The sequence below is a fragment of the Phaseolus vulgaris genome, chromosome 5 (assembly GCF_000499845.2).
Source record: "Phaseolus vulgaris cultivar G19833 chromosome 5, P. vulgaris v2.0, whole genome shotgun sequence".
NCBI classification, from domain to species: domain Eukaryota; kingdom Viridiplantae; phylum Streptophyta; class Magnoliopsida; order Fabales; family Fabaceae; genus Phaseolus; species Phaseolus vulgaris.
Window position 1 is genome coordinate 21264124 of NC_023755.2, and position 18791 is coordinate 21282914.

Here is an 18791-nt window from a genome sequence, read left to right on the forward strand (position 1 = left end):
ATTCTCTCAAACCTAGGGAGCATGATGCAAACCAAGCCAACAAGGAGATGACCAAGGATTTTATTTTACACAATCAGAAGTCATCTCAAAGTAGAGACTTCACCAGAGGGAGAATTGGACAAAGACCAGAGCATCTAAAGTTCTTCATGTTGGTCTTCTTAATGATTAGAATATGTTGTAAATAATTTGGGCTCACTTGAGGGGTCTAAATAGTAGAATAAGCAAGAGTAGGTCCATATAGCATAAATAGGAGGTGAAGTTATAAATTGGGCCTATGAGAAGTCCATTAGGGTAGGAAGGAAACCCTAACTTCTAGAAGGCTATGGAAGGGGCGATTCTGGAAATCCACCTCCTTTCATGGACATTCCTACCCCTTTCCCTTCTTGTTCTCCAAGGATCCTCTTCTTATAAATAGGAGGCTTCCCTCATTGTATTTACAAGTTGAATTGAATAGAAGAAAAGTTACTCTGCAAAATTTGTGTGTGATGCTAGTGAGGCTTGTTCCCCTTAGTCTTTAGTCTTATCTTGTGAGAATTTGAGAGCTCTCAAGTGGTGGCTTCCAACACTTATCTTGGAGTAAATTCATCATCCAAGTGGCGTGCCCATCATCTCAACTCCACTCTCATAAGCTTCCTTATTCCTTTATCTTTTCCTTTCATTTTCATTCCATTTTATTCATAAATATGTTCTTCTTTTTATTTCATTATGTATATTCGGTTATTACCTTTTGTTCTTGCTTTCCTTGTTTAATTTTTCACATTATCTTGGCATCATGTTCATTTTATCATTGCCTTTTCCTTTTGCCTTTGTGAAATGAACCTTCACATCTACTTAACCATTTGATTAAGTTAATGTCCAGTGGAGATTTTCCTTAGGTTTTCACTCCTAATTGCCTAAAAATCTCAATTCTAAAAGTAAAGTGTCACCTAAATGAAAACTCTTAAAATCAACTCACATTAGTTGATGGCATTTTCATGAAGTTCTTCTTGAATCAATGTAGAGTAATGGGGCGGAAGCAATGAATGAAGGTGAGTAAGATCCTCCTAAGAGTGGTGTTGATCTTGTAGGTGCATGATAGGTATGGGTATTGAGTGGTTCAGCCAGCTCAAGGGAAAAGATGAAGGAATTGAAGTTTAGAGCCTAGGATTCTAGGGAGAAGCAAAGTTGAGCACAAATGGGCAGCATAACTTTACTCACAATAAACTTGAAAATACAAGGTGTAGGCTCCTCCTTTTATTGGCTAAGGAGGACCATAATGCAACCCTAATGCTAGCCAAATGAAATGTAAATGTGAAGCACATGGGTGCACATGGCACATGGGTGCACAAATGAGCACATGGGGAGGGGTGTGTCTAGTTTTTATGCTCACCCCCTCCATGGTCTTTCTAGAATGTTCACACAAATATGCTTTCTACACTACTCTAATTACTAAGCACCCCTAATGGGCCTTTATGTAACAATTACAAAGGTCTTCTCTTCCCAAAACCGTAGCTTTGACCCATGTGTATGTGAAGCTAGACGGTCTAGAAGGAATCCTCATCATGGCCTAGACGTTCCTTATGTAGCCGCTCCTCATCATGGCCTAGACGCTCCTCTTCATGGGCTAGACGCTCCTTTTTGAGTCTAGACGCTCCTCATCATAGGCTAGACCGTCTAGTCTTGGAGGCTTGGCTTTCATCGTGTGGTGAGCTTGGGCCCTCCTCCATCATCCCCTCCCTCTTGAAAAGGATTTGTCCTCAAATCCAAAGCTTTTGCTTTTGAGGGGGCTTGTTGTGGCTGGATGGTGTCCATCATCTCCTCCTTCGGGAAAAGACCTATCCTCAGATTTGCTAACTTGATCTCGGATAGCAGCCTCTTGCTTCGTCAAGGTGTGTCCTCCCGGATCAAATATCAACCTATGAGAATCTTGAAACAAAACAAAGGAGTTAGAGTGAGTATTTGGAGAACAATTAATTGTGTGAAGTTGCCATCTTTGTTTTTCTCTTGTTTTGGTCAACTTCTCACAATGCTTCCCTTTTGATGGTTGTAGGTGCCTTCTAATCCTCTTATGTTTTCTAAAATTTCCAAAAGTAGTTACTTTTTCCTTAGGCATAATCCCTTTAGGAAATGGTGACAACTTTAAAAAGGCAAGAGGACTATGTTCACATACAACTTCAAATGGAGAGATATGAGTAATCTTGTGGACTACTCCATTGTATGCATGATTATAAGGAAAAGGATTCTTATCCCAAGAATTGTGGGTGTCCCTCATGATTTCGTGAAGCATAGAAGGGAGAGCTATGTTTTCAAATTTTGGAGCTCTATCCCTTATTTTTGAAAATAAATCATGGAGGCTTGTCACTTTTCTTAAGAAGAGTTTATCCACTTCCATGAAAATGGAATCAAAACCTTTTGTTGTCCTAGGAAGATCTAATATGAAATTTAGGCTTATGTCTTCCCAAGGATCATTTGCAAAAGGTGAAGGAGTATAGAGTTCATGAGACATCGCCTTAGATGTATTTTTAAAACACGGAATGTATCTAGGGTAATGTCTTTGAACATCTTTTCTCATGGGTGACATTAATTTTCCTTTTAAAAGCTCTAGAGTTTTATCAACTCTAATTTGACCCATGAGTTCTCCTTCATGAAGAATTTCTCTTTTATGTGTGAAGGTAGTCTCGTTGATACAACCTTTGTTCATGGAAATTTCAATTCGTTGCAAAGGTTGTCTCAATAAGACATGACAAGTTTCTTTAGGCACTACTTCATATAAAAAATTGTCTTTGTAGATGCCTATAGATGACTTGACCTTCACTTGGTGATATCTTGGCATGTATGTAAAATAATCTACTATATTTTTATCTATGCAAGCCTTTTTTAAGGATTCTTCTTTTTTTTCTAGGCTTGCAAGTGTTCCTTTACAAAAGGTAAGGCTAGGTTGTTCAACAAGAGGTATATTTTCAAATGTATTTTCAACTTTTCCTTCTTGTTGAATGACCTTGTGGGAAGGAACACTCTTCTCCCACGCCTTTTGTTTCCCAAGGGTTTTCTCTTGCTTTTCTATTTTTACATTTTCTTCACTCTCACTAGCTTCTTTTTCTTGGCTACTATTCTCATCTTTGTCCCTTAAGATCATAGATCTTTCATTGAAACATTGAGATGCTAATTGATCATTGCCAAGGTATTCTAAACATGGAATTTCTCTAGCTTGAGTGTGAGAGATATGCTTGGTTAGGTTTTCTTGTCTCTCTTTCCTAGCTCTCCTAGGGAATTGTTGATGATATTCATTTTTCCTAAGACTTTCTTCCCCAAGATAATCATGATGTTTAGAGCTAGATGCATGAGAATGTAATTTTTTTGAAAATTGAGACTTCTCATTCTTTGCTTTAGTCAATTCATTAGTTTTGATCTCATTCTCCAATTGTTTAGATGAAATTGATTGAATATCCTTAGTAAGTTGTTTCAAAAGAGATTTCAAGGATTTTACTTCACTTTCTATAGACTTTGGAGAGTGAGAAGAAGAAGACATGGCTAAAACTTTGTGTATATAGGTGTTTTACTTTGAGAAAGTTTAGGAAAGTTAAAGAGAGTAGTTTTCCAGGTAAGGGAGGTGAGTCACAAAGGACTACTTAAGTACCAAGCCTTTTCCTTGCCAAAAACTATCCCCCAATATCTTCACACAAGACTTTCTCTTAGTGAAACACTTAGAACACAAATGCAAGAAAACATGCAAGAAAACAATGTAAGCTAACTATGCAACAAAGCTAGTCGGTTTAGCACAAAAATTAAACAAAATTAAACATGCAAAACGTAGCTATGAAAGCAAAAGAAAAACAATTACAAACAAGTAACAATTACTAATCAAGAATGCTATACTATTCGGCCCTAGGTGAGGCTTCTTGGACACTTTGAGCCCTTGAAGACACACTCACCGTCTAGACGTAATTAACAAGGTAATTAACAATAAACCAAGTTGCAAAGGAAATAAGAGAACTCCCTTTGTTGATCCTCTTTTGATTAGTGCACTTCCTTGTTGTCTTTGATTGTTGATCTTCCAAGTGTTTGTAGTGTTTATTTCAAGAATGTTTGTTTCGGCTTTGACCTTGTCTTCTCCTAAGAATGATGGCCTTTAATCCTCCAATTTCCAGCACCTAGCAAAGGGCTAAACCTTAACCAAATCAAGTTCCCATTCACATAAGCACCAAAGAAGAATTAAATTCCAACACCCAAATTAGAGGTCAAAGAACAAAAGCAAGAAACAAATTTAATTGAATAAAACAGTACCACCAAAAGGATTTAGATTGTGAAAACTAGAAAGAGAGTCAAGTAATTAAAGCAAACAAATAAAGGTTGGCACACAAAAAGAATTCCTAAAGAAAAGCACTAGATTAGATGACCAAATAAAAAAAAAACAGCACCACTGGAAAATGTTGTGGGCCAGAAAACGTGTTTGTTCCCCGATTTATGCTGATCTGTATTTTTGGAATTTGGCTCTGAAATTTGTTATGCAAGATATTCAGGATCTTATCTAAAATCTGGCTTTGGATTCACTCAAAACGGATGCACCATTTTGTTTTAATAAATTTTGCAAAATTGGTGTTCGGTTAGGCCAGCTGGAGCGCTTCAGATTTGCACTCTGATCTTAAAAGATTTATCATTTTTTTTTTCTGTTGCTTCTTTTGACCTAATTCTTTTTTTGTCTTTTCTATAACACTTTAAACTTGCATTTTCCAGAAAATCAGAATTTTACTATGGGTGGAAATATTTTTCTGGGTTAAAACAGCCAAAACAGAGAAGGTGTAAACAGGGGAATCTGAAAACTGGAAACAAAAACAGCAAGATACCAAAGTTTAGACACAATGGAAATTTGTGAAATAGAATTGTGTATGATCTAAACACAATATGAACTCAAACTAAAAATTAAAAAGGCACCAAAGGAGCAAAGAACAGCAGATTCAAGCAAAATAAAGAGACCCAAAATCAAGAAACAATTAAGCCAAATAAAAGGACTACTATGAATTGTTGACAATATGGATGAACATGACTTGACAAAACATGTATAGATTCAGAAAATTAAAGACTCAAAGCATAATATGAACCAAAATAATGAAAGCAATAAAGACTCAAAGCCTAAAAGAAAATAGCAACACAAAGGTGTATGGAATCCTATCACAAATTGCACAAGAACTTGTTCAAGATCAAATGAACAAGAGTGCTTCGGTTGGATCTTCCACAAAGCACACCAAGAACAAATTAAAATGTAAAAAACAGCAAGACAAGTAAGGAAAGTAAATGACAATATGAAATAAAGAAGAACTAAAATTTAAAAGACAAGGAGCTACTCATCTTGAAGAACCAAAGCTCTGATACCAAATGATGGCATTTTCATGAAGTTCTTCTTGAATCAATGTAGAGTAATGGGGCGGAAGCAATGAATGAAGGTGAGCAAGATCCTCCTAAGAGTGGTGTTGATCTTGTAGGTGCATGATAGGTATGGGTATTGAGTGGTTCGGCCAGCTCAAGGGAAAAGATGAAGGAATTGAAGTTTAGAGCCTAGGATTCTAGGGAGAAGCAAAGTTGAGCACAAATGGGCAGCATAACTTTACTCACAATAAACTTGAAAATACAAGGTGTAGGCTCCTCCTTTTATAGGCTAAGGAGGACCATAATGCAACCCTAATGCTAGCCAAATGAAATGTAAATGTGAAGCACATGGGTGCACATGGCACATGGGTGCACAAATGAGCACATGGGGAGGGGTGTGTCTAGTTTTTATGCTCACCCCCTCCATGGTCTTTCTAGAATGTTCACACAAATATGCTTTCTACACTACTCTAATTACTAAGCACCCCTAATGGGCCTTTATGTAACAATTACAAAGGTCTTCTCTTCCCAAAACCGTAGCTTTGACCCATGTGTATGTGAAGCTAGACGGTCTAGAAGGAATCCTCATCATGGCCTAGACGCTCCTTATGTAGCCGCTCCTCATCATGGCCTAGACGCTCCTCTTCATGGGCTAGACGCTCCTTTTTGAGTCTAGACGCTCCTCATCATAGGCTAGACCGTCTAGTCTTGGAGGCTTGGCTTTCATCGTGTGGTGAGCTTGGGCCCTCCTCCATCATTAGTACTGCAGGGACCGAAAACTCGGTAAGATGTGAGTTGTTTTTAGAATTGCACATTTTATGTTGACACTTGTTTATGATTTTTTTGGATTTTAGCAATTATGGTGAGAGACCCAAAGAAGATCCCCACTAGACACGAACTTAACCAAATGGTTAAGTAAGTGTGAAGGTTAACTTCTAGAGGGCAAAAGGAAAAACAAAATATATGGTGATTATGATGATGATTGCGGAATTGAAAGAGCATTAAATCAAGCATAGAATGAAGAAGATAATCGAATGGAAAAAGATATAAACAAAAACATAATGAAGAAAATAAATGGCGAAACAGAAAGGAACGGAAAAGATGATAAGAAGGAATCTTATAGAGAATGGCAATAATGGACACGCCACTTTGAGGGTGGGTACTCCAAGATAAGTGAGGAAGAGCCGCCACTTGAAATGCTCACACACTCAAGATAAGACTCAAAACCTTTTAGGAGACAAGCTCACTAACCACTAAAGCTGAGTTTCTTTACTATTCAAAATCTATGTGAAAATACATGAGGCAAGACACCTTATTTATAAGAATGGGTGTCTTGGTGGGCAAAATGGGGAAGGGGCATAAAAGGCATATGAGATGGGTGGCCTAGGGTTTTGACCTAGGTCAATATTGCCTCTTAGTCCTAGCTTTTAGAAGCCATGGCTACATTCTAACCCTGATGGTAAATACACCCCCTATTGTGCTAAATGGACCCTGCTCTACTGAAATTAAAAACAAAGAAACTAGTTGATACTCTGCTCCCATGGCTTGGGCTCTACTCCTAGTAATCCTTTAAGGAATGATGGGCTCTGAAGCACTGGATAGTGGTGGGTCCTGACCTAGCCATGGATACTTTGTCATGCTCCGGGTCAACCTTCTGGAGGGTTGGGCTTGGTAAGTGGATGCTTTATCTCTCAGGTCTTCATTGCGGTATTAGGCTATCGAGAAAGCTGCCTTAGTCGTGGTGTTTACAGATTGACGACTTCTGATGTGAGTTGATTTTAGATGGTTCTGTTTTAGAGGTGACACTTTACTTATGATTGAGATTTTAGCAAATAAATGTTGAGACCTAGGGAAGATCCCCACTGGACACGAACTTAACCAAGTGGTTAAGTAAGTGTAAAGGTTCACTTCCAAAGGAAAAGAGGAAAATTACATAATAAGGTGAACATGATATATGGTGCGGAATGTAAAAGACATGAAAGGAAACACAAGATATGGAAGGAAACCGAAATGGAAATGGAAATGAAACAAAACAAGAATAGCAACACAAAGATAAAAGTGTAATGGAAAATGGAAGAAAGGATGAACGGAAGAAAGCTTATGGTGACGGAAATAAGAGTGGACACGCAACTTGGAGTGTGGTTTCCTCTAAGATGAGTGTAGAGGGCCGCCACTTGAGAGCTCTCAACTCACTCAAGATAAGACCTAATGCTTAGAGCTAACAAGCCTCACACAATTTGTGCCTAGTTTTCCTTCTTTTATAAAATTTAGCAAGAAAATACAAGAAGTAAGACACCTTATTTATAAGAATGTGTGTCTTTGTGGACAAGAAGGGCAAGGGTAGGGTGGTAAATGTGTGAGGGGTTGCCTTTAGGGTTTGACTAAGTCAAACCGTACCCTAGGCTTGTCCTTTTAGAAACTAGGTCAAATTTCCTTCCTAAAGGGCTAGGCACAAGCTAAAATGATAACTACACCCCATATTATGCTATAGGCACCTATTCTAGCCTATCTTGCTATTTTGGACCCCCGAAGTGAGCCCAATTTATTTTCTTAATCTTTCTCTTGTGGAAAGGACCAGAAGGAAGAACTTCTGATATTATAGTTTATAGCTTTTTCTTCTTATGTTGATGTTTTCAAAAGGTTTGGTAGGGCTCGACTTTGTATACTGAGATGAGTGATATTTTTGTGAAGTGCTTGATATGTCCTTAGTCATCTGCTTGTTGCTTTGGTTTGTATCATGCTCCCCAGGTTGGAAAGAATTCGTCCTCGAATTTAGAACTCCTGCAAATAACATAGTTAGTTTGTCCCCAGAGAAGATATTTCTAAGTTTAGGATGTGAAACAAACTTATGTTCATGAAGCTTGGGGAGTTCACATGGGTGCAGGCCATGTTTGTAGAGAATGTTTAAGGAAGAGATGATTTGTTTGTGAAAATCCTCTTAGAAGGGAATAAGCTTTAAGAGGTTTTTGAAGATCATCCCTAAACTTCTTTAACAAAGATGTCAAGTATTTAGAATTATTTGGGAATGAAAAAGAAAAGGAAGAAGTATACCTAAGAGGTGCAGTGATTTTCGTACAAGTCAACAAGATGAGACCCGCTTTACTTCCCTCTTCCTTTTCATTTTCTCTTTTGGCTTTTGTTTTAATTTGGTCTTGATTTACCTCTTGTAACATTATGGTTCTTTTATTTGGACAATTGCCAGCTATGTGCCTAAACCTGAGCATTTAAAACATTTTGTGCTTGAAGTTTTGGTGGGTAACTTAGGGGTACAAGTAGAAGGATTGTTTTTAGAAACTTTTAAGTGATAAGTGGTTTCTTTTGAAAAATTGGAAGGAGAACTTTTTGTAAAATTTTTGTTTGTATCCTTCCGTGAAGATTTGTAGAAACCATCATTATGAGTATTTTTTAAAGTTGTTTTCTTTAAAAGTTGTGATTCCACCTTGATGGCTAGGTGAACCACTTTCTTTAAATAAGAGTACTCATATAATTCTACAATATCTTGAATTTCTCTCCTCAAACCACTTACAAACCTAGCCATCTTTGAGTCTTCATTATCATGCATATTAGTTTTAGTCAATGTTGTTTCTAAGTCCTTAAAGTATTCATCTACCATTCTGGGTCCTTGGTGAAGCCATTGGAGCTTCAACAAGAGTTCCTTCCTATAAGGAGGAGGAACAAACAGCTCGCGCATGCATTCCTTTAAATTGTTCCAAGAGACCACAACTGGCCTCTTGTTCAAACCAATGTCCATTACAATTTGATGCCACCATTGAATGGTATAATCTAAAAACTCTAGGGAAGCTAACCTAACTTTTTGGTCCTCTGCGACCTCATACACATTAAAGAGATGTTCTACTTTAGCTTCCCATTCTAAATACAAATTAGGGTCATTCTCCCCACTAAAACTAGGTAAATTTACAAAATGAAAAGAATTCTTTGGTTGTTGTTGGTGTTGATGGTGCTTTTCTCCGAAATTGTGCACTCTCCAATCTTGTTCTTGACTCTTCCCATTGTGCATATGATTTCTAGTAGCTTTTCTAGGCTCTCATCTCCATTCTCTGGCTTGCCTCTCTTGAGCATCCTCTAGCCTTTGCATTCTTTCCACTAGCTACCTCATTTCTTCTTCTTTGTGAGCCAAGCTCCTCTTGGCATCCTCAGGGGACTAGTAAGCCAGTCAGTGATTGGTGATTCCCTCAACCCATTACGTGCGTGGCATCGTGAAGGGTAAGTCGCCTACGCAGAGAGCAACGTTTGGTGAGTGTGCCTAGACCAGCCACACCCGACGTTCTCCTAAGAGTATGCGATTTACCCAGATAAGAGAAATATCCTAAGCTACTCTGCGAGGGCGTAACTTAGGCACACAAAGAGAAGCGCTAGAGCCCTTCCAGTAAATGACACGTGTGTGGTTAGATGTGAGTTGCAGGCCTCCACGTGTCACCATCTGAGAGGGGTGCAGTCCAGACAAAAGTGCACTCCGTACCATTAAGGGTACAGACAGGCGCAGCCCAGCGCAGAGACGCGCGGACACGCACAGACACCCACACTCTCTGATTCTGCAGGTACACTGTCTCTGAAAAGCGTAACAGGTTTCTGACACATGCCAGAAAAGCATAACAGAATTCTGTTATGCCCAGAAGCAGATACAGAGAGATAAAAGGAGGAATCAGGGAGAGAAGTAGGGGGACGAAAAACAGAGAGCCAGATTTTTTTCACACACATTACTAGTTTTCTAGTCTTTGGTGGTTCTGTGGACTAACTTGATCGTCGGAGTGCAAACGGCCGCTAGAGGCGCCGTCTGTGTGTTTTGCAGGCCACGTTTGGAGAAGCAAGAGAAGGTTCTGAGGGTGATTCTGCAGAAGACGCAGTCGCGTAGACAGGGCAGAGAGTGCTACGGAGCGATTCCTCTACGATTCGAGTTGCCGGCAGGATCATTTGGCGCCCACCGTGGGGCACGAGTGAATCATTGTCCCATATATACCGCAGTGTTAAAGACTTACCAGAGTCTTATCAGTTTCGTTGATAGAGAAAGATGCCTAGAAACAGACAACCATCACCTGCGCCATCCGCTGACGAAGGAGCTGTGACAATGGCGCATGTCCTGGAAATGGTGCGCACGCTGCAGGATAACGCCGCAGCGTCAAAGGTTGAACAAGAGAGGATGCAGATGGAGCTAGCTGCGTCGCAAAGCAGGAACGACGAGCTGAATCGCGTCAACGAGGAGTTGAGAAGGACGCTGCAGGCGCAGAGGGAACACATGGTTGACGAAAGGGTGTCTAGGCAGCCCTCACCTCCAAGAGCGTTCCCCATGCCATTCTCCCCTGAGATCATGGGAACCATGGTGCCTCCCAACCTGGTGGGGGTGAAGGCATCGTTCAAGGGGGTAGAAGACCCGGAGGCACATCTGACGGCGTTCCACACCCAGATGATGTTGTCTGGGGGTTCAGACGCTGTCTACTGCAAAATGTTTATGAGTACGCTCAGCGGAATCGCCATGGAGTGGTTCGTAAGCCTGCCAGAAGGACATATCACGTCTTTCTCTCAGTTCTCGAAGCTCTTCACTAAACAATACATCGTCAACAAGGCACCTGCAGTGGTGTCCTACGATCTGTTCGACGTGCGCCAATACCAGGGGGAGTCGCTGAAGGACTACCTCAACCTCTTTGGGGCACAAGTGGTTAGACTGCCCAGCAAAGATGAAGATATGCTGGTGCACGCGTTTAAGAAGGGAGTGCTGTCTGGCCCTTTCAGCGAGTCTCTCATCAGGAGCCATCCCAGCACCTTTGCAGAGATTCGACGACGTGCGGTGGCGCACATAGTGACAGAAACAGAGGTTTCTGAGAAGAGGGGAAGTGCTGCACCACCCAGACCGCCTGGAGGGCAAGGAAAGCCACAGCAAGCAAGGGTGCATGAGGCCAAGGAGGGGAAGAAGGTGCGGGAAAAACCTCGTCCCTATGCACCAGGCAAAGACCAGAGCAGGGGGCGTGCAAGGGAGAATAACGCACCCCCGAGATACAACTTCATGGTAGGATTGGCGGATCTCATCGCCCTTCCTGCTGTAGCAGCAAGACTACGAGTACCAGAGAAGACAGATAAGGTACTTGGAAGGAAGAAGAATGAATGGTGTGAGTTTCATCAGGCTTTTGGCCATACACTTCATTCCTGTTTGGCGCTGGGACACCAACTGGCAGAGTTGGTGAAGTCTGGTTTCCTAGCAGATTACCTGCGTGAGCCGCAGGGTGATCGCGCGTCAGGATCCCAGACTGGAGAACAGCAGCATGAAGTCCCTGTGCATGGGGAAGTGCAGACGATCGCGGGAGGCTTCTCTGGTGGGGGATGCACAGCTTCACAAAGAAGGAGATACGCTCGATCGGTGATGGCGGTAGATGCAGTGAATGAGAGTCATTACCCTGAAGTGGACATTATCTTCAGGAAAGCTGACCTACGGGACGTTGTCCCGCACGACAACGACCCTGTGGTCATTTCTCTCATCACAGCAGGAAGACGAGTGCATAGAGTACTCGTAGATCAAGGAAGCTCGGCGGATGTCATGTTCTGGCCAACATTCAACAAGCTACAGTTGTCCCCTGATCAGTTAAGACCGTATACTGGTTGTCTCTACGGTTTTGCAGGAGATCAGGTAGAGGTGCGGGGATACATCGAGCTGAGGACAACGTTCACTGACGGAACGACAGCCCGCACTGAAAAGATAAAGTACCTGGTGGTGAACGCCCCTTCTGCGTACAATGTCCTGTTGGGGAGGCCAACACTCAATAGACTGGGCGCAATACCATCGACAAAGCATATGAAGTTGAAGCTGCCGTCGATGGAGGGGACCGTGATAACCATCAAGTCGGATCAGGCTGAGGCAAGACGCTGTTATGAGAACAGCTTGAAGCAAAAGAGAAGTGTGTGCCACGTCACCACAAAACCACCACCAGGCGTGCGCGAAGAGCGATCGATGGTCAGGGAGACACGGGGCGCTTAGAGGATGGAAGATGTTGCGGTGGGGGGCTCCCAGGTAGCCCAAGTTGAAGAAGAAGAGGAAGGCGCGATCACTCCTCGCGAGTCAGGGATCACGAGGGCGGTCATCGCCAGCGAGAGAAGGCCCCATCCAGCTGAAGGATGGGTCGAAGTGGACGTCGGGGGAAAAAAGTTCAAGATAGGGGATCCCTCGCTGAAGAAGAGCGAAGGCTGATCATGGGTGTGATTGAGAAGCACATGAATGCCTTTGCATGGTCAGCATCCGACATGCCAGGAATCGACCCCGATTTCCTCAGCCATCGTCTGTCGATGGACCCCATGGTTCGACCTGTGCGTCAGAGGCGAAGGAAGTTCAACGAGGAGAAGAGGAAGGTGATCCACGACGAAGCGCAGAAGCTCCTTGCCGCAGGGCATATCAGAGAAATCCAGTACCCCGAGTGGCTAGAGAATGTGGTACTGGTTCAGAAGGCTAGCGGCAAGTGGAGGATGTGCGTGGACTTCACCGACCTCAACAAGGCGTGCCCCAAGGATTCTTACCCCTTACCCAGCATAGATGCTCTAGTTGATAGCGCCTCGGGGGGAAAGTTACTCAGCTTCTTGGACGCTTTCTCGGGGTATAACCAGATCAGGATGCACCCAATGGATGAATGCAAGACTGCGTTTATGACCGAACGGTCGTGCTATTGCTACAAGGTCATGCCATTCGGGTTAAAGAATGCGGGGGCTACCTACCAGCGGCTCATGGACAGGGTGCTCTCGCCCATGCTGGGAAGGAACGTACACGCCTATGTAGATGATATGGTTGTTACGTCCGTAGAGAAGAAGCATCATGCAGCTGATCTGGAAGAGCTATTCACCACCATTGCCAAGTACAGGTTGAAGCTCAACCCTGAGAAATGCATTTTCAGTGTGGAGGCTGGGAAGTTCTTGGGCTTCCTCTTGACAGAGCGGGGAATCGAAGCTAACCCGGAGAAGTGTGCGGCGATCGTGGCAATGAGGAGCCCAACGACGGTGAAGGAGGTGCAGCAGCTCACCGGCCGCTTGGCAGCTCTGTCCCAGTTTATGTCCGCTGGAGGGGAGAAAGGTCACCCATACTTCCAGTGTCTCAAACGCAACAGCAGATTTCTCTGGACACAGGAGTGCGAGGAGGCCTTCATCAAGTTAAAGGGGTACCTGGCGAGCCCACCAGTCTTGCGAAAACCCCAGGTAGGCATCCCTCTTCGTCTATATTTTGCTGTGACGAAGAGAGCAGTCAGCTCGGTCCTGGTGCAAGAGCAGGACCAGGCCCAGAGGCCTGTTTACTTCGTGAGTAAAGTGCTGCAAGGCCCTGAAACAAGGTACCAAGCCCTCGAGAAGGCTGCTCTGGCGGTGGTGTTTTCAGCCAGAAGACTCAGGCATTACTTCCACAGCTTCACAGTGGTGGTAATGACTGATCTGCCAATCCAGAACGTATTGAAGAAACCTGATGTAGCAGGCAGGATGGTCAAATGGGCAGTAGAATTGTCAGAATTTGATATTCAGTACGAGCCCCGAGGACCGATCAAGGGGCAGGTGTTCGCGGACTTTGTAGTCGAGCTATCATCAATCGCGACACCTGCAGAAGGGCTAGATTTTCGATGACATACCAGCAGTTTCTACTGGAAGAACGATTATAGATCGTGAACTAGTACACCAGGTAAGTTCCCAAGTCTTTCCTTACCAGAACTTTCCTATACATGTACTTTTACACTACTACGTTGTATATCCAGTAAATAGAATAATTTCTCTCATGTGAAAGATCATGATAATGATGATAATAATATCATAACAAATTTAAATGATAATAAACATTTGTGTTATCTTAAAAATACTATCACAACAAATTTAAATGATATTAATCATTTATGTTATCTTCGGAATAACATGATAACAATTTATATATATTTGTGATTTTCATAATAATATGATAATAAATTATAACAATTATATTTTTTATCTTCATAATAATATCACAACAAACTTAAAAGATAATAATTATTTATGTTATATTCAGAATAACATGATAACAGATTTAAAAATATCTATGCTTTTCAGAATAATATGACACCAGATTTAAAATATCACACTGGATTTAAATTATAATAATCATTTATGTTATCTTCATAATAACATGATAACAAATTTACATATATCTATGATTTTCATACTAATATGATAATATATTTAAATAATAACAATTATATCTTTTATCTTCATAATAATCTCACAACAAACTTAAAAGATAATAATCATTTATGTTATGTTCAGAATAACATGATAACAATTTTAAATATATTTGTGGTTTTCAGAATAAAATGATAACAAATTTAAAATATCATAATGAATTTAAATTGTAATAATCATTTATGTTATCTTCAAAATAACATGATAGCAGATTTACATATATATATGATTTTCATAATAATATAAAAACATATTTAAATGATAACAATTGTATTTGTTATCTTCAGAATAATATCACATCAGACTCAAAAGATAATAATCATTTATGTCATGGGTAGTTAGCAGGATTAGTTTCACCTGCCCTACAGGACGCCAAATGTTCTCGTTCGCTTACCTAGATCAAACCTTGGTGGTGGACTCCATACTAACTTTTCTTTTTTGTTGTTGCTGCTTTGGGATGTTAATAATTCACAGTGACGAAAACTGCACCTATTGACAAGACTCTGATGATCAAGTTAGTGAGAGCATATAACTATAAGTATCTCAATATAGAGTATCTGTGAGAGTGTAGTTTCACCAGCTTGAAAACTTACCTTTGTTCAAGGTCTAGAAGATCTCCCTTCAGGAGTTTAACAAACATAAAGATATTATGTTAATATATCCTTTTTATTTTATGGGTACAGGTAGAACATTATCTCTAACTGTTTATTTTGATTGAATTTTATAGTAATATCAGTGCTTAATTAATTTGGTTATTATTTTTACTTTAATTATCTTTTTAATATGGGTTGTCAGTTTATGGGCCAACCACTTAACGTATCATTGGACTTATTATTTATCTTGGACCGAGCTAACTGTTTTTCCCGCATTGACTTGACCAGCCAAGATAACACACTTAAGTGACCCCCAGCAGCTTGGTGAATTTTGCCCTATCTCTTTAGTTGGTTGTTTGTACAAAATCATTTCCAAAGTGTTATCTCTACGTTTGAAGAAGGTGATCAGCAAAGTTATAGATGTCAGACAGTCAGCTTTTCTTGAAGGAAGGGGTTTGTTGGACAGTGTATTGGTTGCAAATGAGGTTCTGGAAGAGTATAAAAGAAAAATAAAAAGTTGTTTCTTCTTCAAAGTTGACTATGAGAAGGCGTACGACTCTGTTAGTTGGGAGTTCATTTACTATATGTTCAGGAGGTTGGGCTTTTGAGAGTTGTGGATTCGGTGGATAAAAGGGTGTTTAGAATCAGTGTCGGTTTCAGTTCTTGTGAATGGCAGTCCAACTAAGGAGTTCTTTCCTAAGAAAGGTCTCTGTCAAGGTGATCCGCTTGCACCGTTCCTATTTCTTATTGTGGCAGAAGGGTTGGCTGGGGTGTCAAGGATGGCTGAAGAGAAGAATTTGATTGATATTGTGGTGGTTGGCAGAGATGAAGTGAAGGTTAGTATGTTACAGTACGCAGATGACACCTTATTTTTCTGCGAAGCTAACACAAAAAGCATTTTCAACATTAAGGCCATTTTGCAATGCTTTGAGCTTACCTCTGGGCTCAAAGTTAATTTTTTGAAAAGCAAAATTGGCAGAACGGGGGTGAGCCATATTTCGCTTAGGAGTTTTGCAGCTATTAAGTGCGATGTGATGAGTTCCTTTTTTCTCTATCTGGGCTTGCCTGTTGGCGGGAGTTATAAGCATGAGGTTTTTTGGAATGGGGTGATTGAAAAAGTTCAAGCTAGACTAAGCAGGTGGAAAGGAAAATGCTTGTCGATGGCAGGGAGGATTTGTTTGATCAAGTCTGTTCTATCTTCTATTCCGTTATTCTTTATGTCCTTGTTTAAATTTCCTACCGGGGTGGTAGATAAGTTGGTAAGGATTCAAAGGAACTTTCTTTGGGGGTGGGGCGCTGAAGGAAGGAAGATAGCTTGGGCTTCATGGAAAAAGGTGTGTAAGCCTCGCGAACTTGGGGGACTTGGAGTCATTGATTTAAAGCTTTTTAACTTGGCTTTGCTAGGAAAATGGATCTGGAGGCTGGGTACGGATAAGGGTGGTCTTTGGAAGGAGATTCTAATCTCTAAATATGGTGGCTGGAGAAGTTTGAGAGGGGAAGGTAAAAGTAGTAAGTGTTCTCTTTGGTGGAAAGACCTGAAAGAGGTTTGGGCCTCGGAGGGGTGGGCAGAAGTTTTGAAGATGGTTTCGAGTGGAAAGTCGGTGATGGAAAGGAAATTTCTTTCTGGGAGGACAGGTGGCTCGGTTGTGGTGCGATGAAGAGAGTATTTCCGAGATTGTTTTCTATATGCTCGGCCGAAAAAGTTAGGGTGGCCGACCTTGGGTATTGGTCTGATGGTGTTTGGGTGTGGCAATTAGCCTGGCGCAGACCTTTTCTCGAGTGGGAAAAGCCTATGGTAGATCAGTTGAGTCAGGCTTTACTTGAGGCGAGGATGGTTTTAGGAGAGGAGGATAGGTGGGTGTGGAAGGGAGGGGGTGATCAGTTGTTTTCAGTTAACTTTGCTTATTCTTTGGTAAGGAGGGATTGTGAGGCGGATCATTCTCCAATTTTTAGGAAATTATGGAGTTGTAAAGCCGTACCTTCAGCTTTATTTACGGCTTGGAGGGTGATGAAGAATAAGATTGCTACTAGGGTCAATTTGGAAAGACGAGGGGTGTTGTTAAAAAGTTTTTTGTGTTGTTTGTGTGGGAAGGAGGAAGAGTCCTATCGCCACTTGTTTTTCGACTGTATTTTTGGTTGGCGCGTCTGGTGTTTTTGTTTCAAGTGGCTGAGAGTGTCGTTCGTGTCTCACAATGATCCTAAGTCAAACTTTGCCCAATTTAGGATGAATACGTCCTTCGATTTGATTAATGAAGTGTGAAATACGATTTGAGTGGGGGTCGTGGGGGAAATATGGAATCACAGAAATTCTATTATTTTTAACAGAGGGGTGTGACTGACGCGTCTGAAGTTTGTACCCTGATGCAAACAAAGGTTTGGTCTTGGATTTCTGCAAAATCTCACACCACTTCGGTTTTCTTTTCCAGTTGGTGTTTGGAACCTTTGGAATGTATGCGTTTGGTTATTTGATGTTTTTTAGGTTTTTAGGTTCTTAGAGAGGACTATGTTTTTGCTTGTTTGGTTTGGAGGTTACTGTTAGACGTTGGATTATGTATTTATTGTATAAGGGTTGATCCATCCCTGAAGTAGTTCACATTTATATATTTGTTATTGCTAATAAAATGGCATAATGTATGCTGAACGCAGAACTGATATTCTATAATTTTATAGGTAAGAGATATCTTTTGACCTATCTTCGTAATATTAATATTTTATTATTTTAATAGTTAAAGTTACAACAAACTCTAAGATTTTGAAGAAAATAAATAATCTATATGACATTATCCAATAATAACAAAATGTGTTTTGTTATTTTGTTGGTAGGACATCTTTTGACCTATCTTCATAATGATTTATTATTTTATAAGTTAAAGGTACAACAAACTCAAGATTTAAAAAAATAATAATAATAATCTATGACAAACCTCCACTCGACATTATCCACAATAACAAAATATTTTTTATTGTCTTTCAACTCATACGAGATGTTCCCATTAAATTGAGACCATTCTTATTAAGAGATTGCCTTCATTCAATTATTCATTCATGTGAGATTTTTTAATGATGGGTTTATTTTTTTAACATTAAATATTTATTCCTAGTCAATTAACATTTTATTTTTTTGAAACTAATAATTTGAAAATGGTGAAATACTATGAGCATATCTTATTTGCAGAATTGTGTTGGACAAATCATTTTATAATTTCACTGTTAGAACGTAATTAGAATTTATTATGCGATTAATATTTGGAAGGAGATGACAAACACGAAAGTTATTAGATATTTAATTTTTATAAATTTGTTAACTCAAAAGCACCAAGTTTATATTAATGTTTTGCTAATTTAAGATGACTTAACTTATATCTCAATTAAAAAAAACATTAAAAAATATTTGTAGTATTGTAATTAAGTAGTCGACATCAAACTTATATTATCACTGTTTATTGGGTTGTAAGCCTGCAAACTAGAGATGCGAATAGAAATAAACATTATTCCCCCAGTAGATTTTTTTTATTTCCTTTTTACTTATCACAGCGATCTAATCTTTACATTTACAGTATATTTCACTTTTTTTTACCAAAGCAATCAAAAAGTTTCCTTATTACAAACTAATTATGATATAATGTATATAATTTTAAAAAATTTATTACAAATTTTACGTACACAAGTACA